This window comes from Oryzias melastigma, linkage group LG12 (genome assembly GCF_002922805.2).
Source record: "Oryzias melastigma strain HK-1 linkage group LG12, ASM292280v2, whole genome shotgun sequence".
In the NCBI taxonomy this organism is placed as follows: domain Eukaryota; kingdom Metazoa; phylum Chordata; class Actinopteri; order Beloniformes; family Adrianichthyidae; genus Oryzias; species Oryzias melastigma.
In genome coordinates, this window is record NC_050523.1 from 26,149,659 (window position 1) to 26,157,557 (window position 7,899).

A 7,899-nucleotide genomic window follows, 5' to 3' on the forward strand; every position below is an offset into this window, starting at 1 on the left:
CACAAAACAAGGTAAACAAGTTTTTGGCTTGCTATGTTTCAGATATGAACGTGTGTTTATGCTGTAACCTCTCAGTCACATCCATTAATCAGAGAAGAGGGAAAAACTGAGAAACAGTCAGATTCTCACTTTACTGACATTTAAATCAGGTACATCACACATACACACACACACACTTATGGAGTACTTGGCGGTTTGTGGTGACTCAGCGCATCTGTGGGCGGAGCATCTGAGTCACCCTCAAACATTTAGTGAGCCAATAATACATTCCTTCATCCACCTATCCCTCCATCCCTGCAAGCCACCCTCATCCCTTCTTCATCCCTTTGTGAGCCTCAGACTTCATCATCAAGAAAGAAGAGTTTGTAAAATTCACTGAATTCCCTGAAGGTTTCAACCTGTCAAAGCTGATCAACTGTCGATCAATATTATTATTATTATTGGAGGAAAATACTTTTATTGGCTTGAGGCAAAAAAATACATGAGATCAACAATTTTGTTGTGGATGTAATCTGTTTAATGTCTTTCCTGAAGATCTCTTCTTCATTTTAATCTTAAGTAGAAATGTGTGTCCATCAGTTTGCTGGAAAACAGAAGTGAGGTGTGTTTGGAAAACAAGAAACAAACTCCGTAAAGAAGCATTTCAGGGATGAATGTTTACAGATGTGTCTTACAATCTGCGCTTGTCTTTTTATTTTTCGTCATCTGTTTTTGTTTCAAGCGAGTATCACCATGGCAACATCAACACAAACACCAAACAAAGACACAGCTGAAAACTTTTCTGTGTTCATGCATGGTTATATAAGAGGCTGTAACTTTAGGAGGCAGCCAGCAGCACCACTCTTTTCTGTCTTGCTTTGCTTCAGTCTTTGGAGTGTTTTGGTAAAAGTGATCTCATTGTGGTCTTGACTCTAAACAAGCAAACATAAATGTATTCAGTTGTATTGTTTAAATCACATTTCCCATTTGTTTTATTCTGTTTTCTAGGATCCAGATGTTTTTCAGCTCTCACCCTAATGCTCTCTCAGCTTCCTCTGAACTCTTCACTGGACTCATATTTAGTCTTCAGCTTCATGAGATGCTTTTGGGATCATAGGCATCATAAAAATACCCAGTTTGTTGAACTCTGACCTGTGAAGAAATCCATATTTGTATTACAGAAATGAGCAGTAAGAATCATCACCATGAGTAATTATTGGGACCCATCTACACCACTGTTTATAAAGCAGAAAATATTCAAATTGAATGAATTAGTCAATCATTCCATCCAAAGAAGATATGTATAGAGCACATCAAACAGTCTGCCACATAACATACAAAAAAAGTTTGATAAAAGAAAGAGCAATTATGACCTAAAAGGACATGAAGTTTTCAAAACCAATAAATTCAGAGCAAAAATGAAGAAGAAAGTGTTTCGGTGCAGCATATCAGACTATGGAATCATCTTGGAAAATCAATACAAGTTCAATTATTGCATTTAAAAACATTGTAAAAAAAATGTTCACACAGTATGAATCATAAGGATGTTGGGAACGTGTTAAAAAAAAAATCTGAATTACTTACTGGTCTGTACACTAACCAGCCGCCCGGTGGACAGCGTAGAGAGTTAGTGAGCGCCGCTGCCCAGCGACCCAGACCACTGAGTGTCCACCTGAGCCGGTGTGGGCAAACACAGATGGGGCCACCATGGAACCTGCGGACAAACCCACCTGGGGCCACAAATTCAGCCCAAAGGTAAACCATATGGGGCCCACAGTGAAATGTTTGCTGGGCCATGGTTTACACCATAATAATAATGATCTGACCAGGTGGATAGACCTTTGCTCTTCTCATCAATACTTTGCACTTTAGTCTTTTATACTGTCCATCAGGACTCAAAAATCAAAACTTTTCTGAGGTCTTTGCTGATTGGTTCTCAGCATAAGAATGTTTTTATTGCAGCTAACCATCAAATCATTGTGTAGCATTGAAATTGTGAACTTGTTCAGTCTGGTGAAGTTCAGAGGAAGGTGACAGTGAATGGAAGACAATGCTGGACCTCAGACCATAGAAAACAATGTGTCATGACGGCATCTGGAGGATGTACTGCATCTCCACGCAGAGATATTTAGTGTTTGATCAATGAATTGATAGCTTTAGACTTTAATGGAAGCGAATGAACAGAGTTTGTGGTTTGTGTCTCATGTTCAGATGGGGGACACACTTCCTGGTCTGGACTGACGCCACACATCAAGCCTTTACTGGTTTAGAGGAGGAGATGAAGCACACTTGGCTGTCAGTCAGCCGCTGTCAGACTCGCAGCTCTCCTGTGTGACAGATGTTCAGTGTGACAGACACCATGTTGTATCATTTGTCCCCTGACATGCAAACAGATCAGGGAAACGGCTGTCACCTCGATGCGACATTGCAGCTCAGGGCCGTGGGAAAGGCCGTTTAATGCCTCAGGTGACTCACAAATAAATAACTGGCAGTGCAGAGGATTGAAAATGTCCCACTAGTTGCATTCTATTGGACTGAAAGGATGTCTTAGTCATTCATTTGTTTTTAAGGCGAAATATCTCAGAGAACTGAGCAAGTTTTTGTTTTGTTGCTGTTACAGGACGTTTAGATTCTCTCCCAAAAGAAATCTGATTTTGTTCTATCAAAAAGGTCTAGCAAAAATGAATGCAAAAAGCTAAAGAAAGAGCAAAAGAAAATAAAGATTTTCTTCATATTTAATATTTAGTGTTTATGTTTTTGGGTACAAACAGTTTTCTAAGCTTCGTCAGTTCAAGTATCAAATATTAACTATACTGTCCTTCAAAGAGGCAAACTGAGCACTAATGCAAACTTCATTTTGTGTTCTTGCTGCTTCAGAAACTTCATAGTTGTTTGGCCGGTTATTGACCAGCAGGAGAAGTTTTCATTAGAAATTACCATGGACTAAAAAAGGGAATATACTGGATTTTTTAGATTCATTTGATGAAATTAATGTTGCTATTTGTTGCATTTCCGGTTGACTTCATTCATTAAGGTCCTTTGTTTGTTTACAGTAAACATTGAACCAAAATGGTTCTCAACTTGTACAGGTTTTAAATAATATTCCCACTGTGGGTTTAGGTTTGACACCTCTGCCATATGCGGGTTGGGGAGGAGCTGGGCAAATGTTCAAATGAAAAAAGACTTTTATGAAAGTGTGAGAGCACAAGGAGGATTTGGTGAGATCACATTCAAGCTCTGGAATTCTCCTTCACTCCGCCGTGTCCCTCAGATGGCTGCATCCTGGTTTTCAGCGTGTTTCACAGGGAGGCGGCAGCGGGACATACGACCTAAACACATTAATTACTCTGGATCTGAAGGTCCGTTTTGATGCAGCCTATTCAGTGTGCAGGATCTAAGAAGCATATCTGTGTGGGCTGTAAAATGCATAGTTTCAGCTTCTTTAAACTCCTCTGATAAAAATCCTGTTTTAGAGTTTCTAACATGTATTTGTGTCATTTTCCTTCTGAAAGAGAACAAATGTAATCAGAAATCATTTTGTTTTTACATTTCCGAGTATTTCTCCTTTTAAATCAATCAAAGTGTCTTGGACAGACTCTGTTTGAATGAATGATCTTCTTTCCATCAACAGCTCTGCTGCACATGCACTAAACCCTCATCTGTTCCTAGTGTCTAGTTCAGGTTCTGGAGAAGAGAAGATGGTATCTTCACATTGACTGCAGTCAAATGAGCCGCCGTTCACATTTCTGTGGTCAAATCAGCATCACTGGATTTTTGGTGTGAGTTTCATCCAATACTTACGGTAGCAGGACTGAGAACGCTGGAAAATCTCCACCAGACTCCACGGAGCTTCTTGATGTGACCACGGAAATGTGAACGGCGGCTCATTTGACCGCAGTTGGAAAGGATTGTAAATCAATGAAAGAGCATTTTGATGTTAGCTTTGATTATTTTATCAAGAACTCTGAGAAACCAATGATTGAATGTATTGATCACAGTCAATAAACATTGGAGAATTAGCTCAAAGAGTCTTTGGTGGTGAAGATTTATGCCAGTGACATAGAGCTATCATAATCAGACGGAGGGACCAGGGGTGGAGCTCCAAAAGCCACGTCCCCTCAGAGGAGATTTTGGAAACAGAGGCTTCAGATCATCATGAAAAATGTATTTTTGAGACATTAAGGTTGATGGATTTTGGTTAAAAACGTCATTATCATATTTAAAACACAACTGGGAACATATAAGGGGACTTTATAGAGATGAAAATAATTGACCTTGTGTTTTTAAAATGTCTCAAAAATATGTAAAAAGACAAATTACTCATAGGAAACTGTGGGTCCTAATCCTGCTTATGTGGTGAGATGATGAGCTTTATTTGTTTACTACACTCATCTGATGATCCACGGTGGACTGGTGGTGCACCAGCATCTTCTACACCGCTCACAGGATCTCCTTGATTTCCTGATTTGTTATCATTCATTAAAAGTTGCCGTTTCACAGATAATTTCTTTTTTTTTTTGGTTTTTAAAAGTGTTTCCTAAACGTAGTTTGGGGAGAGTTCTTTTATTGAGCAACATTCTGGGCTTCATCTTAAAGACAGCGTGAAATTGCAGTCAGTGATAGCAAAGAAAAAAACAAAGAAGTGCATTAACAGGCACTGACATCCACTGTCAACACTTATTTATTCACAGACATCTTTATTTTTAACAAACAGGATCATCTGAGAGCAAAAACACAGTCAAATAACATGAGGGAAAACACGGCAGTACAAATGAGTGTGTGCTTTGGTGTGTGTCGAGGTGTGGGTGGAGGGGGTATTAGTCACCAGAAATGGCACAGAGCCTCTGTCTCAGTAAGTGGGTCACTCCATCTGGAGCAGAATATGGAAAAAACAGCAACTCAACGTTTTCTATCAAATAGCTTAACATGTGCACCCTGCATTCTGTTCTCTGACTGCAGATTCATCCCCGCAGACGTTGAGGCGCATCAACTGAATTACAAATCGAAGCTCAAAAGAGTTCACAGGTTCTGTCATTTCCCAAGTGTTCAATTGGGTTTGTTACGTCTCTACAGACATGAATAATTTGTCTATTTACTGAGTCAATCTTGGTGTCTCGAGTAAACAATAAGGACTAACAGAGGAGTGTCAAACTCAATCACAAGGGGCCGAAATCCAAAACACACCTGAGGTCGTGGGCCGAACAGGATAAACATTTATTGAACACTCTAAAACTACATTTTAAAAACTTGAAAAACTGTAACTTTTTAATATATTTATGAACTAGATATGTAGCATTGCTAGTGTGAATGCTGTAAACTGAATTTGGCTGCTGAAGATGCTGAAATTGATAGCTAAAAACATTGAAGCAGAAAATGCTGGAGTTAATTGCTGAAAACGCTAAAGCATCCAGCTAAAATATGAGTTATATGCCAAAAAAAAAAAAAAAACCTAGGTTAGCCAAAACAGCTAGTATGTAGCTGAAAAAAAATGGCTAAACTTCAAAAAGCCTAAATAACGGAAAAAAAGCCCAAACTAGCCAAAACGTCTAGTCTGTAAATATTAGCCTAACTCCAAAATAGCCTAAAAAAAGCCAAAATTAGCCAAAACAGTTAGCATTTAACTAGCATATAATTTTAACATAATCATGAACTAGATATATAGCATTACCTACGATAATGTTAGTGCGAATGCTGAAAGCTGAATTTGGCAGCTGAAGATGCTGAAACTGATAGCTGAAAATGCTGAAGCTGATAGCAGGCTAAAATATTAGCTAAATGCCAAATTAGCTTAAAAAACTGAATACAAAATAACAAAGGTTAGCCAAAACAGCTAGCATGCAGCTGAAATATTGACTAATCTCCAAAATAACCTAAAAAATCTTAGTATGCCAAAATAGTCCAAGAAGCTAGCAGAATACAAATTTTTAAAGCTTTAAAACTGTAACCTTTTAACATAATTCTGAATAATAAAAAGACAGGAATATTATTCCAGAATAAATCAACTTTAACCTTAAATAACTTTCAATATTTTACTCTCCATAAAAATATATTTTGTCAAAATTATACAAGTTAGAAATGAGCACAAGATAACATCGGGTTATTAATAACAATAAAATGATCTGGAGGGCCGGATCCGGCCCCCGGGCCTTGACTTTGACACACGTGTACTAACATATTTGTGTGTTTTTGTTTGTGGAAGGGTTTCTTCAAATATCTTCATTTAGGGAATTTAGTTCCTGTGGGAAGTGGTGATACCACAGAGCCCACACATGCAGAGCTCTGCTGAGGGAAGAAGGTTGTTTCCCATCAGCACCCTGCTGAGAGGGAGGAGTAGCAGAAACGTCCAGCTTCCATCATCATGTGACTGTACGAGTGGTCCATAGAGCCTCGGTCTGTCCTGGAGTAAAGCTGCAGCATGCGGTTCCAGAGACAGAAAATTAATCTCTTCAACCTAAGTGTCAAAGTGAAACTCGTCTTTGTCCCATTCATGATTAATACTTCAGCTTCACCTTAGTGAGTTGTACTAGCGAGGCAGATCAGAGGTTTAACTGTGACTCTCAAAGCTTGGTTTCATACGGGGAACAGCTGACTTTGATCTTCTTGACTGAACGATTTACTGACAGGAAGTTTTTGTCATTTATTTTCAGAAATGTAATTGAGCTGAGGGTCTCACTTACTGCCGTTTTGCTCCATCCTTAACCCTTTAACACCTGAGGTGTCTTTAACCAGCCTTTTTAAACGTTTACACGATAATTCCAGTAGATTCTGAAGGAGAAAAGCAGTTCATCGTTCAGCTCGTTCAGGACATTCCTGCTTGTACTTTTGATATTCATAAATGTTGTAGTTTTTAAATAATGAGCAAAATATGCTCATAGGAAATGAATGAGAAAGTCTTCAAATTTCAGCACTTTAAGTAGATTATCAAAAAGCCTTTAAATATATTCATGGACTGTGTTTTAATATTTTATGGTAATTTTCAAAAAAAATTGAGTGTAGCTAATATTTTGGCAACATGCTAACATTTCTGGCTAATTTGGTTTACTGAGGAATTTTAGGTTATTTGGAGTTTAACTCATATTTAAGCAACACACTAAATATTTTTGCAAAATTTTCATGTATTATTTAATAATAATTTAAGTCAACTTCTGCACTCTTTCATAGTTCTTTAACACATTTCCAGTCTTTAAGCAAGTTGAACATTTTTCAAATAGCTTTTGCATTTTCAGGAAATCCCTGCAGCAATTAAAGTCAATTGCGTCACCATTTTCAGCAAAAAGCTTCAGTATCTTCAGTGACTAAAAGCATTCACACTAGCTTTATTGCAGGTAATGCAACTTTTCTAGTTCCTTTTGTCATCTGCACATGGGCTTACTTTAAATTATTTAGAATGAATAAGTCTACCTTGATTCTTATTCATTGATCATAGATGGACTAGTGAACTTTTTTATCTCAAAATTAGGAGGAGAGCAACAAAAAAGCCTCTCTGACCTCTTTGTTGTTTCTACAGTCTTTCTGGACACCTATAGTGCTCAAAACCATCTGAATGATGCTGAGTGAAGGTTCGGTTGGCAGTGACTGTGTGTTTCTACAGGTTTACAGTTAGTCGTGGTTAAGATAGTTCCATATTATTGTTTGCTGCTCCAGTCTCGTTCAGCTGATAGTTACCAGTAAAAAGACACACAAAGACCCAAAGAAAGATTTCCTTCACATATAATGACACCATTATCCATACACCGCTGAAAAAAACACAAGATTAATAAACACGTGACAGGATATTTCAAAAGTACTTGTCATAAATAAAGGCATTATTACTTAAATAAAATCAGAACATTGTAAAATATTATTTGTGAACGGTGTCTTTGCACAGTTTTACAAAAATAGAATCAAAGAAGATAAAAGCAGTGTTGCAAAACAAACAAA

The 7,899-nt window shown here is 37.8% G+C and overlaps 1 long non-coding RNA gene across 1 annotated transcript; it reads right to left on the reverse strand.

Moving 5' to 3' along the window:
• Positions 1–650: 650 nt before the first annotated feature.
• Positions 651–1,143, reverse strand: LOC112144195. The gene is made up of 2 exons (XR_002918864.1): positions 1,013–1,143; positions 651–911 (listed from the first exon to the last, which is right to left on the reverse strand). It is a non-coding gene; the product is annotated as an uncharacterized LOC112144195 (long non-coding RNA).
• Positions 1,144–7,899: the final 6,756 nt, after the last annotated feature.